The sequence below is a fragment of the Nicotiana tabacum genome, chromosome 10, assembly GCF_000715075.1.
Source record: "Nicotiana tabacum cultivar K326 chromosome 10, ASM71507v2, whole genome shotgun sequence".
Lineage (NCBI taxonomy): Eukaryota > Viridiplantae > Streptophyta > Magnoliopsida > Solanales > Solanaceae > Nicotiana > Nicotiana tabacum.
In genome coordinates, this window is record NC_134089.1 from 96231712 (window position 1) to 96255192 (window position 23481).

The 23481-nt window shown below is 39.2% G+C and overlaps 1 long non-coding RNA gene across 2 annotated transcripts; it reads left to right on the plus strand.

Annotated features, from left to right (window-relative positions):
* The first annotated feature begins 8438 nt into the window (after positions 1 to 8438).
* On the plus strand, positions 8439 to 11116 carry LOC142164711 (uncharacterized). 2 transcript variants are annotated; one of them, XR_012695649.1, is made up of 2 exons: positions 8439 to 10171; positions 10261 to 11116. It is a non-coding gene; the product is annotated as an uncharacterized LOC142164711 (long non-coding RNA). The 2 variants fall into 2 exon arrangements; XR_012695650.1 differs by having other exon boundaries at positions 8439 to 8696.
* Positions 11117 to 23481: the final 12365 nt, after the last annotated feature.

Below are 23481 nucleotides of genomic sequence, written 5' to 3' on the forward strand. Positions count from 1 at the left end.
ACTGTGACGAGTATCTATACGTTGGTGTCGAGCATGACCGTGAGTCTTAAATTGCAACTTGTTGTGTTCTTAAATGATATTATGGATGTTTCAATTGATGACTCTTGATATTGTGCAAGGATTAAGTTTGTTTTCGTGGGAATTACTAAATTTGAGTATTGGTGATAACAGAAATGGTTAGATGTTGGATTAAGATTGGTTATAGCTGTTTCTCCCTTGCCGGGACATATTTATTTATGTTGTCATTCCCTTGCCGGGATAGTGTAGTTCGTTATTGATCCCTTGCCGGGACTATTGTTATGATTATTGTTGACTGTATATATGGATCGGGTTGCACGCCGCAACATTATTATATATGAATCGGGTTGCACGCTGCAACAACATTATTATATATGGATCGGGTTGCACGCCGCAATAATGTTATATTGGATCGGATTGCACACCGCAACAAATATTATATTGGATCGGGTTGCACGCCGCAGCAGTGATATAAATGGACCGGGTTGCACGCCGCAACAGTGTTAATTGATAAGGGATCAGGTTGCGCGCCGCAAGAGTATTATTATTGTTTTGTTGTAGTTCTTGAATTGTTCTCTCATATTTTTCTTAAGTTTCTGCTGAATTTGATATTTCCCCGTAGCATGTACCCCCTCCCATTTAAATTGTTTATTCCTGTTTATTTTTCGTTGTATATCATATAACTGCACATGTTTATTTGGAGTCTGGTCCTAGCCTCGTCACTACCTCGCCGGGATTAGGCCAGGTACTTACCAGCACATGGGGTCGGTTGTGTTGATGCTACACTCTGAACTATGTGCAGATACCGGATCAACATTTGGACAGTAGCACTTGGAGAGCCATCCTTTAGTCCACTCAGAGATCCTGAGGTAGTCCTGCAGGCATCCGCAGGCCCGGCGTTCTCTTCTATCTACTTATATGTTCTGTTTTCACTTGTCTCCGAGACAGACTGTATTTCCTTGTTCAGATGTTTGTATGTAGTTTTCATAGATAGTCTGTGGATATTGTGACACCGGTTTTTGGGTAGAGACGCACGTTGGCATTTTCGTACTGATTTTGGTATTATATTAGTCTAAGTCTTCGGCTTAATTTCATCTTTCTCTATTATTTAAACGATGATCACCTGTTAATTCAATTCGTTAAAAGGAGATAAAAATGAAAGTAATTGAAATTTTTATATTTCGTGGCTTGCCTGGCTTCTTCAAGTAGGCGCCATCACGACTCCCGAGGATAGAAAATCCGGGTCGTGAAAAGTTGGTATCAGAGCTCTAGGTTACATAGGTCTCACAATTCACGGGCAAGCTTAGTAGAGTTTGAGAGATCGGTACAGAGACATCTATATTTATCCCCCAGAGGCTACAGAGTTAGGAAAAACTTCACATTTCTTTCTTGTAGTGCGGTTTTGTTTCTCAATGCTAATTGAATTTCTACTCTATTCTTTCGCAGATGGCGAAAACACGCGCTTCCTTATCTACCGTTCAGCAGCCCGAGCCCCTATCAGTAACTCCCACGAGGGGCAGAGGGCGAGGCTGAGGCCGTGCTAGAGGCCGAGGTAGGGGCATAGCTCAGCCCCGAGCAGTAGCACCAGTGGCGGAGCCTTAAGTTGACTTTGATGATGAAGTTCCGGCCCCAGCAGTTCCGGTGGGCAAAGCTCAGGTCCCTGAGGGGTTTATTGCCACCCCAGTTCTTTAGGATGCTCTGGTCTGTCTAGTGGGCCTTATGGAGAGTGTCACCCGAGCGACTCCTGCTACTCGCACTCTGGAGCAGGTAGCTCCCCTTATTTAGACTCCAGCAGTTCAGCCAGTTGGAGCAATTCAGCCGGGTGTGGTAGCTCAGGCCGGTGATAGAGCAGCTACGTCTGCCGATGCTTTGTGGAGGCTGGATAGGTTCACCAAGCTCTTCACTACCACTTTCAGCGGTGCATCTACTGAGGATCCCCATGATTATTTAGATAACTGCCATGAGGTTCTTATGAACATGGGGATAGTTGAGACCAATAGGGTCAATGTTGCCACTTTTCGCTTATCTGGATCCGCCAAGACTTGGTGGAGAGATTATTGCTTGGCTAGACCAGCCGGATCGCCAGCCTTGACTAGGGAGCAGTTTGCACAGCTATTTCTGGAGAAGTTTCTCCCCATTACTCAGAGAGAGGCCTACCGGAGGCAGTTTGAGCGTCTCCAGCAGGGTTCTATGACTGTTACCCAGTATGAGACCAGATTCATCGACTTGGCTCGTCATGCTTTTGTCATACTCCCCACCGAGATATAGAAGGTGAGGAGGTTTATTAGCGGTTTTATTTAGCCGATTCATCTTCAGATGGATAGGGAGGCTGAGAGTGAGATTACCTTCCAGGAGGCTGCCAATGTGGCCAGGAGAGTGGAGATGGTTCTATCGCAAGGAGGTGGTCATGGGTCGAATAAGAGGCCCCATCATTCAGGCAGATTCAGTGGTACCTCGTTTGGAGACAGGGATTCGTATGGTAGAGGCCATCCTTTTAGGCCCTTTCAGTCAGCACTTCAGGTTTCTCACGGTGCTTCAGATGTCCGTGGTTCTCACATGCAGTATTCTGATCAATAGCTCTACAGTGCACTACCAGCTCCTATCGGTGCACCGCCACTCTAGAGTTTTCGGGGTGGTTATTCAGGTCGCCAGGGTCAGTCTTAGTTTCCTCAACCGTAGCACTCAGGTGGATGCGATGAGTGTGGTGAGTATGGTCATATCAGGAGGGCTTGTTCGAGGTTGGTAGGTACTTAGTCGAAGCAGTAGGCCAAATTAGAGTGTTGATCTTTTTTCCTACAACCCGCCCAGCCAGCTAGAGGTGGGGGTAGAGGTTCTAAAGGTGGAGGTAGAGGTGCTAGAGGTAGAGCTCAGACCGCTAGAGGTAGAGGCCAGCCAACAGTAGGCCGTCCCAAAGATGTAGTTCAGGGTGATGGGGCCCAACCCCGATGTTATGCTCTTTCATCCAGGCCCGAGGCTGAGGCTTTAGATGCGGTTATCACAGGTACTGTTCTGGTTTGTCATAGAGATGCTTTAGTGTTATTTGATCCAGGGTCTACTTACTCATACATGTCATCTTATTTTGCATCGTATCTGGTCATGCCTAATGATGCATTGAGTGTTCCTGTTTATGTGTCTACACCGGTAGGTGATTCTATTGTGGTAAATCGATTCCATCATTCTTGTATAGTTATGATTGGGGGTCTTGAGACTCGAGTAGATTTGTTGCTTCAGGACATGGTCAATTTTGATGTTATATTGGGAATGGACTGGTTATAACCTTACCATGCTATCTTGGACTGTCATGCCAAGATTGTGACCTTAGCCTTACCGGGTCTACCTCGTTTAGAGTAGAGAGGGACTCCTAGTCATTCTACTCGTAATGTTATCTCTTATGTGAAGGCTCAGTGTATGGTCGAGAAGGGGTATTTGGCCTATTTGGCATATGTTTGTGATTTTAACGCCGAGGTTCCTTCTATTGATTCGGTGCCCGTTGTTTGTGAGTTTCCTAAGGTATTCCCTTCAGACCTGTCGGGTATGTCACCCGATAGGGATATTAACTTTTGCATTGATTTGGCTCCGGGCAGTCAGCCCGTTTCTATCCCGCCGTATCGTATGGCCCCGCCAGAGTTGAAAGAGTTGAAGGAGCAGTTGCAAGACTTGCTTGAGAAGGGTTTCATTAGACCCAGTGTTTTGCCTTGGGGTACGTCGGTGTTGTTCGTTAAGAAGAAGAATGGGTCGATGAGAATGTATATTGATTACCGGCAGTTGAACAAGGTTACAATCAAGAATAAGTATCCATTGCCGATGATTGATGATTTGTTTGATCAGCTTTAGGGTGCCAAGGTATTTTCGAAGATTGACTTGAGATATGGCTACCATCAGTTGAGGATTAGGGCATATGATGTCCCTAACACAACTTTCCGCACCCGGTACGGGCATTATAAGTTCTTGGTTATGTCATTCGGGTTGACAAATGCCCCAGCAGCTTTTATGGATTTAATGAACCGAGTTTTCAATCCTTATTTGGATTCATTCGTGATAGTCTTTACTGATGATATTTTGATTTATTCCCGCAGCCGGGAGGAGCATGAGCAACATCTCAGAGTGGTTCTTTAGACCTTGAGGGATAGTCAGTTTTATGCTAAGTTCTCGAAGTGTGAGTTCTGGTTGAGTTCAGTTGCATTCCTGGGTCATGTTGTGTCAGCAGAGGGTATTCAGGTTGATCCGAAGAAGATTGAGGATGTCAAGAACTAGCCTAGACTAGCATCAGCTATAGAGATTCAGAGTTTCTTGGGATTGGCAGGCTACTATCGTTGGTTCGTGGAGGAGTTCTCATCTATCGCAGCCCCGATGACCAGGTTGACCCAGAAGGGTGCCCAGTTCAGATGGACGGACGAGTGCGAGGAGAGCTTTCAGAAGCTCAAGACAAATCTGACCACGGTACCGGTGTTGGTTTTGCCCACAGGTTCAGGGCCTTATATAGTTTATTGTGATGCATCTCGTATTGGCCTTGGCGCAGTGTTGATGTAGGATGGCAAGGTCATTGCCTATGCATCACGGCAGTTGAAGATTCATGAGAAGAACTATCCAGTTCATGATTTGGAGTTGGCAGCCATTGTTCCCGCGTTGAAAATTTGGAGGCATTATCTGTATGGTGTGGCATGTGAGGTGTTCATAGATCACAAGAGTCTTCAGTATTTGTTCAAGCAAAAGGAGTTGAATTCGAGGCAGAGGAAGTGGTTGGAGTTGTTGAAAGACTATGATATCAACATCTTATATCATCTAGGAAAGGCCAATGTGGTGACCGATGCTTTGAGTAGGAAGTCAGCCAGTATGAGCAGTCTTGCTTATATTTCGATCGGTGAGAGACTGCTTGCTTTGGATGTTCAGGCTTTGTCCAATCAGTTCGTGAGGTTGGATGTTTTTGAGCCTAGTCGTATGTTAGCTTGCACGGTCGCTCGTTCTTCTTTATTGGAGCATATCCGTGATCGGCAGTATGATGATCTCCATTTGTGTGTCCTCAGAGATACGGTGTAGCGCGGAGGTGCCAAGCAAGTTACCTTAGATGATGATGGAGTTTTGAGATTGTAGGGTCGAGTTTGTGTGCCAAATGGGGATGGGCTTCGGAAGTTTATTTTTGAGGAGGCACATAGCTCCCGATACTCTATTCATCCGGGTGCCGCAAAGATGTATCAGGATCTGCAGCAACATTATTGGTGGCGAAGAATAAATAAGGATATCGTTGCATATGTGGTTCGGTGTTTGAATTGTCAGTAGGTTAAGTATGAGCATCAGAGGCCTGGTGGTTTGTTTCAGAGGATTGAGCTTCCCGAGTAGAAGTGGGAGCGGGTCACTATGAATTTCGTTGTTGGTCTCCCACAGACTCGGAGGAAGTTCGACGCAGTATGGGTCATTGTTGATAAGCTGACCAAGTCATTGCATTTCATTCCTGTGGCAATCTCCTATTCTTCCAAGAAGTTAGCTGAGATCTTTATCCGAGAGATTGTTCGTCTTTATGGTGTGCCCGTGTCTATCATTTCGGACCGAGGTATGTAGTTTACCTCCCATTTCTGGAGGGCAGTTCAGCGAGAGTTGGGCACATAGGTTTAGTTGAGCACAACATTTCATTCCCAGACGGACAGGCAGTCCGAGCGGACCATTCAGATTCTTGAAGATATGCTCCGAGCTTGTGTTATTGACTTTGGAGGCTCGTGGGATCAGTTTTTGCCTTTAGCAGAGTTTGCCTACAAGAACAGCTATCAGTCGAGTATTCAGGTGGCTCCGTATGACGTTTTATATGGTAGGCGATGTCGGTCTCTGGTTAGATGGTTTGAGCCGAGAGAGGCTCCGTTGTTGGGTACAGATCTGGTTCAGGATGCCTTGGACAAGGTCAGGATCATTCAGGATAGGCTTCGTACAGCTCAGTCCAGGCAAAAGAGTTATGCCGGCCGCAAGGTTTGTGATTTAGGCTTTCATGGTCAGTGAGCCGGTATTGCATCGAGTGTCGCCTATGAAGGGCGTGATGAGATTTAGGAAGAAGGGCAAGCTTAGCCCTAGGTCCATTGGCCTGTTTGAGATTCTTGATGAAGTGGGAGAGGTGGCTTATAGAATTGCATTGCCGCTGAGCTTATCAGCCGTGTATCCAGTGTTTCATGTGTCCATGCTTCGGAAACATCACGACGATCCATCCCAGGTGTTAGATTTCAGCACTGTCCAGTTGGACAAGGACTTGTCTTACGAGGAGGAGCTGGTGGCTATTCTAGACCAGCAGGTTCGTCAGTTGAGATCGAAGAGTTTTTCTTCTGTTCGTGTTCAGTAGAGAGGTTAGCCTCCTGAGGCATCGACCTGGGAGTCTTAGTCCGATATGCGGAGCCGTTATCCCCATCTTTACCCCGACTCTGGTACTTCCTTCTTCTGTCCGTTCAAGGACGAACGATTGTTTTAGAGGTGGAGAATGTGATGACCCAAAAGGTCATCACTTGCTTTTAAATTGAATTCTCTATTTCCAAGGCCTTTGCAAACCTCATTTAGCATTACCTCGATTTGTGTGCGCAGTCTGGGCGCATAACCGGAAAGCCTAAGTATGGAAATCTATAAGAAAAATGATGAATTTTGACTATAAAATGAGTTAATTTGACTTCGGTCGATGTTTTGGGTAAACGGATCCGGACCAGTAATTCGATGGTCCCGAAGGGTCCGTAAGAAAATATGGGACTTGGGCGTATGCCCGGAATCGAATTCTGAGGTCCCAAGCCCGAGAAATGAATTTTTAAAGAAAAATTATTTTCTAAAATTGTTTAAAGGAATTTGAAATGAATTTTGATTAGAACATGTTGGTATCGGGCCCGTATTTTGGTTCCAGCGCCCGGTACAGGTTTTATATGTAATTTAAGATAACTCTGTGATGTTTGGTAAGAAACACAGTCTGTTTGACGTGATTCGGACCTTAATTGGAAAGTTTGGTGTTTAAAGAAGTTTTGAGAGGGCGAAGGCTTTTTGAAAAAGTCTTTTTTGTCTTGTAAATGCATTTTTTTCTATTTAGAGAGAGGGGGCTTCAAGTTCTTAGGAAGAGCCGTACGAGATAACTCACGTACGGTTCGGGAGTCGAGCCCCTGCGCAGGGGAAGAGTGGGCGAACAAGATGCAAAACATATCATAAATGTTGAATTCTAAGAAAGAGGGGGGAGGGGGAAAGTAAAGGCCAAAGAACAAAAGACAAATAAGGGTTGCATAGGATGAAAAACCAGATATTATCCTGCATTCCTTAAACCTATGTAGTGAATCGTGTAGGTGGCGTGTTTAAATTAAGACCATACATTGGGATTCTTTTCTCCTCATTGCTAGCCAGTCGGGATGCTATCTCTCTTCTCCTTTGTCTCATTCTAATCGTGAGATTCTTCTAGCTGAGATCTCAGTCTATCTCTTTCTCTACTGAAGATCTAGCCTTTTTTTGTTCACCGACCCCGAACTAGCTTTCTCTGATGCTAAAGCTTCCTTTCAAAAAAGTGCACAGTCGCCTCCTTTGCGGGGCAAAGGAAATTTTATTGATATTGAGGCTTAATTCGATGTTTTTGATGTTATTTGGTGATTTGAGTACACGAATAAGTCCGTAGGATGTTTTTGAGTTTGTGTGTATATTTGGTTTGGAGCCCCGAGGGTTCGGATGAGTTTTGGATAGTCCATGGGGTGCATTTTAAACTTTGAAAAGTTGTAGAATTTTAGCTGGTGTGCCTAGGCCTGCAGGCTTCGCATTTGCGAACCCATTATTATTAACTTGCAACCTGGCTGGTGTTTGCGAGGTAACTTGCTCAATAATTTAATTTCGAGTATAATTTCCAGATTTTCTATTAAACAAGTTCATCTTGATAAGTTGCTTTACATCACAGTTGGTTTAGCAAAATAATTTATTGAGTGTCTCCACTTAATAGCTAAACTATTTCTTATGAGAATAAAGTTATATATCAATTTGATATATGTTATATACGAAAGTATATTGCATTCTCCCCTCACAAGTGGATCAGGGTCAGGAACCAAATAATTTCATCTTATTATTATTGATGTGCGGTGTATATTTTCATTAACACCATAATGCACAAAGATGGATTTCCAAAGTTGAGGAAGCAAGTTAGTTTTTCTAACATGAGGGGGAGACAAGATACAATAGTTGAGAAAAAAATTACATGGAATGAATTATTATTTATACATATAGATCCTCGAATAAGATAATATGAACTTGAAGGGCCTTTGGCGACAATTATTTAACGGCAATAAGGTAATTGTCGCTAATGGATTCTTTAAGCTGAAATATTTGCGGCATATGATCATTGGCCAATAAAAGATATTCTTTAGTGACACTAAAATAAATTGCCATTAAAAATCATTAACTAATAGTACCAATTTTTGTTATTTTATCTTTCCCTCCATACAAAGTAAATTAAAATCTTCCCTCTAATATTTTGGACAAGAATTAAGTATTCCCTCCAATTAGAAAAAAGAAACTATTCCCTTCTGCCAATACGAATTTTGCCAAAAAAGAAAAAAAAAATGACAAAACCTATTCCATTTCAACAGTCTCCGGCCTGCTAAATCTCTCCAGTTAACAATAGTTAACAAAATCGCCGTGGCCTGCGGCAATCTTCACCGTGCCACAGCTCCGACGATCTTTTTCCCAATTCACAGGTAATTTTCTCTTCTTCCCCAGGCAAATTTTGCGAAAATTGTTGTCAATATTCTCCCTCTCATCTGTCTTCCCCAAATTTTGCAAAATTACATGATGTAATGTCATTCCCATAGTGATCACCAAATAAAAAAGTTGATCCTAGTGTTGGATTGACTAGGTATAAATAGTTAAGCTTCCAAAAAATGAGGGAGCACAAGTGCATAACTCCTTTTTTCTTTGTCCCTTGGCCTGTTAATCCTCCATGAATTGACTGATTTTAGTAAGTAGGAAAACTTCTAAACACTATAAAGTATTTTCTCTAAACACTTGTGTATTTGTTGGTTTCAATTGATTTTGTGATGTATTTAAGTGAGCCGTCAATACTATTGATAAACTTGATACTTGCGCATATTTCTGTTTAACACTGTTGTCAGTGTGTCCAAAATGGGCATAGTTAATCCACAAAACATCTCAATTCCATTGAAAAGAGAGCTTGTGGGTAGCCTTTCATAGTTAAAATTTATTTAGTGGGAGAAATTCTTCTCTAGTGTCTTATAAACCATAAGCTTAATTTGGGTAGCCTTCTGATATTTTATATGACCAAAAGGAATTATATAGTGCAGGACTATCTGTAGAGATTTAATGAGCCTAGCTTGTTACTGTAGATCTTAGGATGCTTGCAAACATGGTCTGTCATAAAGTGAATTTCTAGAGGAAAAGCTATTTCATATTAATATTGACTCACCTCTGGTTTCTTAAATATCGATTCATCAGGGGGAAAAAACCATGTAGGATGGCAGATCACATCGTAATATTGCCTGCATAATTGATAGAATTAATCAGCAGGATGAATGATGAGTCACAGGTACATATCATAGGAAAAAACTGCATACTAGATCCTTGCTTAGTCTAGCCAGCTCCGCATTGGATAGCAATACCTGAACCAATTTCTCTGGCAACCAACATGGTCTTAGCCTATACCTTGTGTTACGATATTGGACAACAAGAAGAAAATTGACACCTAAGGCTTGGAGTAGAGGAGGAGAGAGGACAAGGGGAGTTCAATAATTCTCTATTACATAAGCACACAAGATGTAGGAAATTTTATTCATATTTGACAATTTCAAATATTATACACGGGGAATGAAAAGATGGACTATCCCATATTTAGTGGATTTGGTTATTTTTGCATAGATACATTCACTAAAACAAATCAAAAAAGCCTTTGAAAGATGTTTCATTTAGTAAATGGTGTAAAGGAATGCTGTAAAATTGCATGATTTCTATTATGAAGTAGGTTTTGGAATAAGTAATTGTCCGTGTTCTCTGAGTATACTCTAGTCTTAGATGTTTCATTGTTTCATCTTATTACTATTTTTACTGTGCATAAACTAAAGTTTTATCATGATATTGTTAACAAATGAGACAATTCTTGCGCAAATATGCTCCTAATGTATCTATGACTCAAAGTAGCAATGGCACCTCATGTGCACAGGTAACTCTATTACATAAGCTTTAGGCATTTTTAATGAAATTCCGATCAATAAAAGTATTGTTATCTAACATGTTAAGAATAAACTCCAGATCTTTCATGTTTGATGGCTATGCAAGCACAAATGGTCTACTAACTCTGGGGACCTACAGAAAAAGAATCTGCTACAGTAGTTGAAGCCACTTCTCTGGGCCTATCATGAGTTAAACAACATTGTGAGCACACTGGCTCGTGGAGATGTATTGCTACATAAAATGAAGGGATTAATTGGTTAGGAAACTTATAAGACGCATTAGGATTTAGAGGGGGATTTTCAAAAAGTGGTGTAGGGAATTCATGAAAATATAGGTTTTTAGCTGCGAGAGGTTCAAAACCATGGACACGAAACTCAGCCTGGCGAATATGAGTGGTTGCTCCAATATAGTGTACCGGGATATTATACGAGAAGATAAGCCTATGAAGGTGGAGAAGCTGGTTGAGATGACTTTGTGCAGAAAGTGGTACCATTAGGTCAGCCACTTGTGCATCTTGAACACCATTTTGGTCATGGCTTTTTGTGTGGTAGTTCTCAGCCATTGGGAAGTTATAGAATTTTTGCAGTTTTATGAGTGTCTGAAGCTTCTGAAGTGTCCTGAATAATATGCAGGTGAAAACGTAGATGCTCTTACAAGGATTATGTCTAATGCATGAATCCAATGACTAGTACTTGATGGCGTGCTGCAAAAATTATATCTACATAATTTCACCTCTCTTATTTTACAAGATGATGCAAAGTATACTACCTAATTAATGCAGTCACAATCAGTTTTCTTTATTTTTTTCCCTATATAAAACCACCAATGAGTGGCTACAGAAAAAAGTATAACCTCAATTCTTTATGCTATGAATTTGTGTAGAAAAAAAGTGTTGTATGCTCACAATTCAAATGTGTCATAGTATATATTTATAGCCAGCTTCTTAATTTTATGTTTGAGAACTCTTGTGCCAAAGGAGACTGAAGAGTCGAGATTGAATTGATTACATACCTTTTCCACATGTTGCTGGGCAGGCTCTTCACAACAGGTACCACTAAAAACACAAATATGTTATTTACAACTACTCCTATGTTACGTTCTGAGTCAAGTCTTTCCTCCGAATCATTGTAAAATATAAATATATCTTTTACAAGCCTGGGCACTACAGCAATATCATTATTATTTTGTGGTCCTTAGTACCACTATCTTAAGAATCTGCTATCATAGGATAAATTAATATTTCATTATTTATGGGAGCAAAATCTAGTCAAGGAGCAGACATAATAAACTGCATTTTCATAGTTTTGTGCATTTTGAACAGTTGCAGTAGCTTGCTCCACTATTTGGTAAGATACCCGTGCCTTGTATTTATGTTCTCACCAATTATTTGCTTTTTTAAAAAAAGGAAAAAGATAAATTGAAACACCAACTTGGTAATATAAATTCATCTCAAGTTAAATGTTTGGTGATGCTTTAGTCTTCTAAATTATCTTCCGTGATTCACCGGAATTTTCTATAGCATTTTGTAATAAGAGCTGATAGGAAATTACATCATTTTTATACTTTTACAGTATAGAATCTTCCATAGATCCATATATCTATAACATGAGATATTTCAGTTAATTTAAGAAAATGATTAACAATCATGTTGAGAGAATTAGTTTGTTGTTTCACCAGGTTCATTTGGAATCTAAATTGATGGCTTAATATTTTTAAGGTTCACAAAATTCAGAATTATCTGATAAGTAATGATACATATGCTTTAAAGAGTCTTACCCAGGGAACTCTGCAGCATATAAGTGAGCTTTGAATTCCTGTTGTACACAGGGGGTCAATGTTATCTAAAGGAAAGATAGTAATAAGTGGTTATCACATTCACAAATGAAAGGAGAAATACTTGTATAATGTGGGTTGTCTTAGAGGCTAATGCAGAAATGACATCCCCAAGTGCAGACAATGACTTTTTTTTATGAATTGTGATAGCAATGTAATCTTCAAGATGTTTTTTCACATTGTATTTTATTTTCTGACACAATTATTTTAATAATTTCAGGTCATACAGGTTGATATTTGATAATTTAGCAAGTGGAAGATTTCAAAATGACCGAAAAGTTGCGGAAATCATTTGAATACCATCAATATAAGTTTAGTTACTATGACATCAATATTTTTGATACTTCCTTTTGTTTGTTAAGATTTAATGAGATATATTTTGTTTTTTTGAATTAAATATAATATATTTTCTTATTTGGGGTCAGATTCTGGATGAATGTAGTAACTATTATTAATGGTGGCTACAATATTGCTATTATCGCTTGTGACTTTTAGCGCTAATTTAGTTAGATATACCAGTTATATAAATGGATGATAAAGGGACAAACTAAGATGCTTTCACAAGGAATATTTTTTTTTTATAATTAAACTTTCTATTTACTAGGGAAAAATATTTACAAGTAATACGAAACCCATACATTTCATCCTACTCTTCTATGTTCCCCTCCCCTCCTTTGCGTAAATCATATATCTATCTATTACATGGATACCAATTAAGTCTATTCAGCCTTGTTTCTATGTATTTATTGCTTCTACAATGAATTTCTTGCACAATCTTCTTGCATATTGCTTCCCATCCCTTTGATTTTGCCTGAAAGATTCTTGCATTTCGTTCTTGTCACACATAATACACTGTTGCAGCTAATACCATCTTAAAAAGTTCTGACTTTGGATTCCTTTTCTTGGTTATATTTTCAGCCCATATCAGGTCTTGATCCCATCCCTATATTACCCTACTAACTCCTTGCCAAGCTACCATACTGTTCCATAGTGCTTTTGTATATTTACGCTCAAAAAACAGATGTTGAACACTCTCTTTCTCTGTTTTGCAAAGTACACATTCAACCTCTATATGCATACCCCATTTCTGTAGTCTATCCTTCGTGTATAGCTTACCATGAGCGTCAGTGTTAGCATGAAAGTCCATCTTGGACATCCTGCATTCTAGCATACTACGTTTTTCCATCTCACCTTTTCAAATGTACCATGCAACCTGTGATATATTTCCTTGATACTGCACTTCTTGGTTTTCATAACATCTTCATAATTGAATCCTGCCTTAAGAAGTGTTTCCTGTGCTTTTAGTATCTTTCCCACCATCCATGATGCTTGTTTCAACTGAATACCCTATATATCTCTACCTTTAATGTAGTAGCTATGAATCCATTAGATCCACAACTTTTCTTTTCTCTGCATAGGTCCCAGTAATGCTTGCATATTGTTGCTTTATTCCACAATCCTATATTCATGATGTTAAAACCTCCTGTTGTCTTGGGCATGCAAATCTTCTCCCATGCCAATAGAGCTTTCTTAGACACATTGCTCTCACCTGTCCATAGGAAACTCCTGCAAATAGCCTCTATTAGCTTTGAGGTAACACAAATATTTGTGCCCACTGCCCAGTATGTTTGCACAGAAAATAGGACACTATTGATAAGCTGTATTCTTCCAACACAGGATAGAAATCTGGCAATCCATGATGTTATTCTTCCTACTATCTTCTCAATCAAAAGTTGGCACTGTGTTATGGAGATTCTCTTTGTGCTTAGTGGAACTCCTAGATATCTCACAGGTAATTCTCCCTTCTGTATTCCCAGGAAGTTCATTATCTCATCTTGGTCCTCTTGTGTGACTCCCCTACAGAATAATGAACTCTTATTCTTGTTGATCTTCAGCCCAGATACTTTTGAAAACTCTAGAAATCCATTGAATAATAATTGGACTGACTTCAAATCTCCCCTGCAAAACAATAAAAGATCGTCAGCAAACCTAAGTTGCAAGATTTGCATCTTTGCATACTTGGGATGGTAGTTAAAATCTGGATTATTGTTGAGTATTTTTAGCCTTCTTGTCAGGTACTCAATTGCAAGGACAAACAGGTAAGGGGACAGAGGGTCCCCTTGTCTTAAACCTCTTTTTGCTTCAAAGGGTCTTATTTGTACTCCATTAATCAGGATAGTATATGTGACTGTCCCCATACAACTCATTATCCATCTGACAAACTGTGCTGGGAAGGCTAAGGCATGCAATATTTGCTCCATAAACTCCCACTCTATTGAGTCATATGCTTTCTGCATGTCTAGCTTCATCATGCACCTAGGGGACACTCCTTTTCTCCCATACCCTTTAACCAATTCATGGCTCAAGATAATATTATCAGTGATAACTCTTCCAGGCACAAAGGCAACCTGAGTATTATCAACCAAATCATCCATTACACATTGTAGCCTTTTAGTTAATACCTTAGAAATCACCTTGTAAAACACTATACAACATGAGATGGGCCTGAACTCTTTGATATTTGTAGGATTTTTTACTTTAGGGATCAAAGTTATGCCAATACAGTTCACTGGCTTATACATTTGTGCAGTATCAAAGAATTCCTCAACAACTTGTGTCACCTCTTCTCCTATACTTCCCCATGCCCTTTTGAAAAATACAGCATTGAATCCATCATATCCCGGAGCCTTCAAATCATTAATTTCTTCCAATGCCTCTCCTATTTCTTCCTTAGTTACTTGTCTGATCAGATGCATTTGTTGATTTCTACTTAAAACTGTTCCCATTCTGATTACATTAGGATTAATAGCTGGAATGGAATCATCTTTTGATCCTAGTAGCTTCCTATAGTAACTAAGGATTTCTGCCTCTATTTCATCATCTAGAACTAGTTGTCTTCCCATATCATCTGTTAACATTTGGATTCCATTTGTATTATTTATGTGTTTCATTTGCGCAAAGAAAAAACCTGAATTGGAATCTCCCAGTTTCAACCATTGCACCCTTGATTTCTGCTTATAGACACTTTCTTCTATCATCACCCACTTCTCTAAATTATTCTTCAATACTTTCTCTTTCTCAATTAACTCAGTGTCTTGCATTCTGTTATTCATGTCTTCCTGTACTGTTTGCAACTCATTCCTTGTCTCCTTGATTCTTTCTTCAATCCCTTTGTAATGCTTTGTGTTTAACTCTTTAACAAGTTCCTTAGTCTTCTTTAATTTATGCCAGATTGTTTGCATCTTTCCAGCTACCCTTCTCTCCTTCCAAGCCATTTCAATTTGTTGAATAAAAAGAGGATGGTCTGTAATACAATTTAGAAATCTGAAAGGCCTACTTTTCTTTGTATGCATCTGTGTGATCATCAACTTCAAAGGTGAATGGTCAGATATTAGTGGCTCTAACACCTGTATTTTCAAACTAGGCATAGTCATCATCCAATTTGTATTCTCCAGCCCCCTGTCTATCATACTGTATGTGTGATTATTAGTCCATGTATATTCCCTTCCCATATATTGCAGTTCATTCATACCTGTATCCATCATGTACTCTTTAAAATCTTTTGCTTCTATGTCCTGCACTTCTGTTCCATGTTGTCTATCTGTTACATGTAGCACAATATTTTAGTCCCCCATTGCAAGCCAAGGTCCTTGTTGATTGCTATTTATCTTTCTCAATTTCTCCCACATAGTTTTCCTATCTTTGATGGTATGCAGTCCATATATTGCTGTAAAACCAAAATAATTGGCATTGACTTCACTTTAATATGGCTATGTATAAACTGCTTATCTACTTCACTAGGATCAAATATGTAAATTCTAGGATCCCACATTACTCATATTCTGCCTTTCTGCCCTGTTCTAACATTAGATACTCATTCCCAACCTGGTGCTATCTTTTTAATAATTCCATTGGCTTTCAAATCTTTGACCCTGTGTTCAACTAATGCTATAACAGCTTTATTATTTGTTCTAACAAACTCCTTTGCTTCTTTATGCTTGTACGTTTATTCAGCCCTCTAACATTCCAAGTTATAACGCTCATACTAGAATGAAATAAGGATCACGATAACACCCCTGTTCTCGTTGGCTACTACTCTGACTTGTACCTGTTTCTTCATTCCTTTGGTCAATTATCAAACTCTGAAATCCATTATTCTCTTCAACATTGTGGCCCTCATGTTGCTTAGCTTTGGTTGCTCTTGTTGTTGATCTGCCTTCCATTGTGATCCATCCTGGTTCCTTATTTTGCATTTCATCTCTTCCTTGTTCTAGTTCAGTCCTTTGATTGACTGAACTATCATTCATCTTATCATTTTCCTTGTTCTCATTTCCTCCTTCTTTATCAGTTCTTACCCATATCATTTTGCCCTTGTTAGCCTTCTTCCGATGCATATTTCTTTGTTGTTGCATTGGCTTCCGGATTTCAGCACAGTCATGTCCTATTTTCAAACATTTACTGCAGTACTTCGGATCCCAATCATACTCCACCTCTTGTACCATTACCTTTCCTTTAGGATCATGTAGTTTCACTTGCCTTGGAAGGGGTTTAGTGATGTCCATGTAACAACCCGACCGGTCGTTTTGAGCTTTTACACTTTGATCGCAGTTCTTGGGCATGACTTGCCCCGTATGATGTATTATGACTGATGTAAATCGTTGATTTTAATTTTCACGGAAATCGATATAAATTTGAAAGAACAGTCTCAGTTGAAAGCTTTGACCAAGAGTTAACTTATTTATATATGAGCTCGGATCGGAATTTTTATGATTTGGTTAGCTTTGTTGAGTGATTTATGACTTAGGAGCGTGATCAAAATTGATTTTGGAGGTCCGGTGTAGAATTAGGCTTGAATTGGCGAAGTTAGTATTTTGGCGAATTCCGGTTGATAGGTGAGATTTTGATCCAAAGGCCAGAATGGAATTCTGAGAGTTGCAATAGCTTCGTTGTGTCATTTGGGATGTGTCTGCAAAATTTCAAGTCATTTGGACGTGGTTTGGTTGGGTTTTTTATCAAAAGCGTGTTTCGGAAGTTTTTTTGAAAGCTTAGGCTTGAATTCGATGTGATTTGGTAGATTTGATGTTGTTTGAGGTGTTTTGATGATTGGAACAAGTTTGAATAAGGTATTAGGTTATGTTTGTACTTTTGGTTGAGGTCCCGGGGGCCTCGGGGTGATTTCGGGTGGTTATCAGAGAATTTGGAAATTTGTTGCAGCATCAGATTTGCTGCTTCTGTTATTTCCGCATCTATGGGTTGTGGACCGCAGATGTGCCACCGTATGTGCGGTTGATTAATCGCAGAAGCGATAATGTGCATGCTGGGCAGAGACCGCAGAAGCGGTTAGGCGGGCCGCATCTGCGATGTCGCAAATGTGGGGGACTTTATCGCATATGCAAATTTTGGCCAGTGGAGTGATTTCCGCAGATGCGGAGAAATGACCGCATGAGCGGTGTTGAGGTCGCAGATGCGAAAACCCCTGGGCAGAATATTTTAAGTTATTTCATCCACGATTTTGAGCCATTTTTCCTTCATAGCCGAGCATTTTGAGAGCTTTTTGAAGGAAATCGAAGAGGGGTTCAAGGAGAAACGTTTGGAGGTAAGATTTTCGAACCTAAAACTCGAATCTATTGTGAAATCCACCTAGAAATTTATGCAAACTAAGCTAAAAATGGAAGAACTAGGGCTTGGGATTTTGAAACTTTTGAATTGGGATTTGAAAGACCATTTGAGGTCGGATTTGAGAACTTTTGATATGTATGAACTCGTGGAAGGATAAGGAACCCGTTGATGTAAAAATTTCTGAGTATCGAGAAGTGGGCACAGGCTCATGTTTTGGTAATTTCGGGATTTGTGCCCGTTATTGATTGTTTTCGCTTGGGTTGTGTTCCCTTAGCATATTGTGATGTATTCATTCTAATTTTGGATAGATTCGACGCGCGTGGAGGCCGATTTGAGGGGCAAAGGCATCACGAGCTAGAGATTTCACCGGTTCGAGGTGAGTAATGATTGTAAATGATACTCTGAGGGTTTGAAACCCCGGATTGCACATCGTAGTGCTATATTGAGGTGAGGCACATGCTTGACGACGAGCGTGGGGTCGTGTACTATTGGGGATTGTGACTTGGTCCATCCCGATTGATGATTTTACCGCGTATTTAGCTAGAAACTAATTGTTATCATCATTATCTGGGCTAAATGCCATATTTGGGCCTAGTGCCAGCTATTTGAACCCTTCGAGGATTTGTTGTTGATATTTCCTCATTGTTTTGATTTTATAGTTGAACTTAGTCATGTTATTATTCACTGTTTTCAAAACTCAGCCAAGTTTATTTTGCTTTAACACTTGAAATGATATTTCGAACAACATTTTTGGGCTGAGCATCATGTTTTACTATTGCCTGAGTGGCTTATGTGATTTTGACTGAGTAAGGCCGAGGGCCTGTATTGTGAGGATACTTTTGGATCGGGCTGCACGTGGCAGCAGTGAGATACTGATTTGATTATGAGGCCGAGAGCCTGAGATATGTACGCCACGAGGTGGCTTGTTGATTGATATGAGGCCGAGGGCCTAGATTTGCTGCCACGAGATGACTTGATATTGCGCTTTGGTCGTAAGGGGCCCCTCCCGTAGTCTGCATACCCCCAGTGAGCACCGTCGACGCGATATATGGATCGAGCTGCACGCCACAACGATATATGGATCGGGCTGCACGCCGCAGCGGTGCTGGTACTGTTCTATGTGTTTACTTTGTTTCATTTGTCTGCCATTATCTGTTGTTTGTGCTACTTCATGTGATATCTACCTGATTGCCTAGCATTATCTGTTAATTGAGTGTTGTGCCCGAAGGGCGGATTTCTGTGCTTATCTGCACTATTTGTTTGCATTCATTTGCGCAACTGTTGAAAAAAAACTCATTTTCAAAAGAGGTTTAAACTGAGCTAAGATGTTTTTCTAAAGATTTCACAGCTTCACTGCTTGTCTCAAAGGGTTTTACACTGCTCTATACAGCATGATGGTTGTTTTACATGATTTCTTACTGCTCAATTATTATTTACTTTTATTACTCACTGAGTTGGAGTGCTCACTTTACTCCCTGCACCTCGTGTGCAGATGCATGTATTTGTTCACCCGGTAGCGGGTTTTGAGCTGGTCGGAGGCTAAGTTACCGGAGTTTAGTGAGGTGACTGCCAGCGTTCGCAGCACCGCATTTCTTCCTTTTGTTTATTACTCCTATTTTATATGTTTCAGGCCTTGCAGTTGTATTTATACTCTAATAGATGCTCGTGACTTGTGATACCCCGGTTTGGACTGTGTTTGGGTTGTATTCCGCACTTAATAAAGAAATCTTTTGTTTAGACTGTGGTTATTTAATTATGCTAAAACTGTTTATTAATATTAACTATTCTGAAAAGGCGAAATGGGTTGGTTGGCTGGCCTTGTCTTCACGAGAGGCGCCATCACGATCGGATCGGGGTCTGGGTCTTGACAAATCCGCTCAACTTTACCCTAGCCAAATGTATATCTAGAACATTATAAGTTCTATGTACTTGTAATGTCAACAAATACACGTGCAATTAAATCACTTGAAACGCAACTACATGTAATAGTTAAGGGGTAAGTTAGGCAACCTAACCCATAATGGAATTGTCTTTAATACTTCATCATGTAAATTGAAGTCCTCCGACCATGCCTTCATAATAATTGGACGATTATTGATTGTATGTGGCCCAGAGTACAATACCTGGTCCCTTTCCTCAATGCTGCTAAATCGTATAATGAAATAATCTTCATTGTGATAGCAGATCTGATGTTTCATTGAGTACTTACCCATTGAATTCAAAAACCTGTCCATAGCTCCAATAGCGGGAGATTCTCCTATCACATATATCACTATAACACTTTTCTATTTCTCGATCTCCTGTTCTACATCTTCAAACTCTAATTTCACCATTTTCTCCCCATTCTGCACAATTGGGGCCATAAATTGCAGATTTATACCCTTCATAGCTAGTTTGTTCCCAACCACCATGTTTGCCCATGTTTTAGTCCTACTTTCATTCTGCATTTTATCATCTTTAGTTTTCTCTACAGTACCATAATTGCATGGTATTGTTCCATTCATGTTCTTCTTTGTCCCTTGCTCTTGTCTCCCCGTCTCATCTCCACTAGCAGTAATTGCCATTACCGCTGGAGTACTCATCCCTTCCTTCATTTTTCCTTTGCTTCTAGCTAGATCTCCTTCTTTTCTATTTATCTCAGCTTGCATGTTTCTCGATTTGGGTCTTCCCTCTAGTTCTTCGATTCGTATCCCTTTTGGAGATACAAACAACTCTAGCACTGCATTCCTAGTTGCTGAAGAACGTTGCTCATTAGTCGCACTCTTCTGTTGATTTCGCTTTGGTCTTCCCCTCCCTCCCATGGCTTCCCAAGCGCAGGTTAGCTAGCCACGTTAACCTGCGCCGAGAGAAAAAGTTATATATAACTCATTTCACAAGGAATATTGCAGTCGCTATAATTGCTGTAAAATAATTGCCGTTAAAGATATTGACTTTTAGCGGAAATTTAGTCAAACATATTATCCAATAAAATGGACGCTAAAACTACAATCTAAGATGTTTTCAGAAGGGATACTATGGTCATTTTAATTGCCACAAAATAATTACCGTTAAAGATGAGAACTTTTAGCGACAGTTATTTTGAATTTAGCGGCTATAAAAATGGATACTAAAGGAGTATAATTAACCATTATAGATTGAATTTAGTAGCCATTATAATTGTCGCAAACAATTGCCGTTAAAGATACGAACTTTTAGCGGAAATTATTTTGAATTTAGCGGCTATAAAAATGGATGCTAAATGAGTATAATTAGCCGTTATGGATTGGATTTAGCAGCCATTATAATTGCCGCAAACAATTGCTATTAAAGATAATAATCTTTAGCGGAAATAAACCATACCTTTTACCAGCTTTTGTGACAATAGCCGCTAAAGACTTTGCCGGCCCCAGCTTCAACGGTGAAACACTAATGGCCGGTACAAGATATAGCGGCTATTGTTATTGCCGCTAAAGTCGTTTTGTATTGCCGCTAAAGCCCATTTTTGTTGTAGTGGAATAATATGAACTTGAAGTTCATAAAAAGGTAATTCATTTGCAATATATTGCAAAGCATGTAGACACATTTGCTGACCCAAAGAAAGTAGCTATATTCTCATTGCAAATGCTCATATTAAGTCCTAGAAGGACAAAGTCTATGGTATGCTTAAAGCGTATAGACAAATCGGTTTCAAATAAAAATTCTTGATAAAGAAGATGAGCAAATGATCAAACTGATCATAATAAGGAGGCAAGTGATCTAGAAGATCACATGACATAACACTTCATAAAATCTCATGAGAGATTCAGGTACCTGAATATATGAATGAAGAGATCTCTATGTTATGTCTTTATGAAAATTTATTGGAACTGATATAAAATGTTCGTCGACGACATCTATCATAGCGCTAAATAAAGATGAGGATCTTAAGGCTGTCGAGACAGATACAAAAATATTGGCCAAATAGACGATACACAATTCAAATAGAATTGGTTTAATATGAAAGACATGTAGTTCAAATACTTGAAAGTATAAAGTCAATGGTATGTTCAATCAGTTTCTGATATCTTATATGTCTAGCATGACATAAAAACTTGATATGCATCTAAAGTCTATTATATGGCTTATATGACTTAACTTATATGACAATCCATGAAAGATTTAAGTTGCTTGAAGCATATACAATTCTTGATCTTGAAGTACCACTTTCTCAGTGCAATTTGTGCACAAATGTATCTTGCTATATCTATAAGCATGATAATATGATAGCAAGAGTTTTCACCTCTATGTGAAGATATTGAACTGACGATTCCAATAAGATCATATGAAGACAATACATCTATTAAGAATGATGATTTCAAGGTTCAACATATTCATTCAAGTTAATATGGCTGATTTATTTATCAAATCTCTACCAACGATCTCTTGAAGATGGTGCACAAGATTGGAATGTGAAGACTCAAGGATGTGAATTGATGCTCTCATCAGGGGAGATTAATGCGCGTTGCACTCTTTTCCCTTACAAGGTTTTGTCCCACTGGGTTTTCCTTGCAAGGTTTTTAATGAGGCAACCAAAAGGCGTATTGTAGATATGCATACTCTTTTTCCTTCTCTAGAATTTTTTTCCCCATAGGGTTTTATTTTAGTTAAAGTTTTAATGAGGCACATTATTTGTTGAATAGACATTCAAGGGGGAGTGTTATAAATAGAATTCTATTTAAGGTGAATGTCTATATTCTAGAGAGATTCTAGCGTTTGTTACTTGGTGGCTAAATCACGTTCCCCCTATAAATAGAGGAGTTCTATTCCATTGTAAATCACCCCAAAATCAATAAAAATCCTCTCTCTACTTTTCTCTCCAATACTCCTTTTATTCTTTTATTGTTTCATAACATAATTTCTTTTGACGTTTGGAATCATAGCTTTTAATAGTACTGTAATATTTAACTTAAGGTTCTTATCAAATACTACGTATGTTAGTACTTAGTAGTAACAAAATGTAACTAGAGTAAGGGTGTGTTTGGTATGAAAGAAAATATTTTTCGAATTTTCGCATGTTTGGTTGACTTAAATGTTTTGGAAAATATTTTCCTTATGAACTCATTTTCCTTCAATTGGAGGAAAATATTTTCTTTATCAAGACAAGGGAAAATATTTTCCAAAACTCCTTCTCAACCTTCCCCACCCTCACCAACCCACCCCACCCCACCCCCTCTCTCCAAAAAAATTTTTTTTTCTTCAAAATTCAGCTTTTCCGTTATCACCCACCCTACTACCCCCCCTCCCTCCCCCCCGGCAAAAAAAAAAATTTACCTTTTTTTTTTGCAATTTCAAATTTCTATTATTCGTTTTTCTGCACCACCCACCCTACCCCCTCACCTGCCCCTCCTTCCCCCGAAAAAAATATCTTTAAAATATATTTTTAAGTTTTAGTTTTTTTTATTTATCGGTTTAAAATTTTAAAATTTTACAAGTTCTAAAGTTATGAGTTCGGAGGTTTATGTATTTGGAAGTCTATGGATTTAGAAATTACAAAGTTTACGGGTTCGAAATTCCGCGGTTTCGAAAATTTAGCGGTTCGAAAGTTAATGAAATTTTTGAGTTCGGAAGGTTGTTGGTTTGAAAGTTTATGATTTCATATTTATTATACCTAAATTATTTATGAATACTCTTGAGAAATTATTTTTCTTAATTTGTGTACCAAACACCGAAAAATAAATAAGATTACTACTTATTTTACAAGAAAACATTTTTCGTTATACCAAACACACCTAAAGTTCCCTTTTTTTTCCCTTCTACTTAATTTATTACGTATCTCAAGCAACTAATGGGGCAAAACAAATTCTATTCTAGTATTCTTTGGTTTACCTC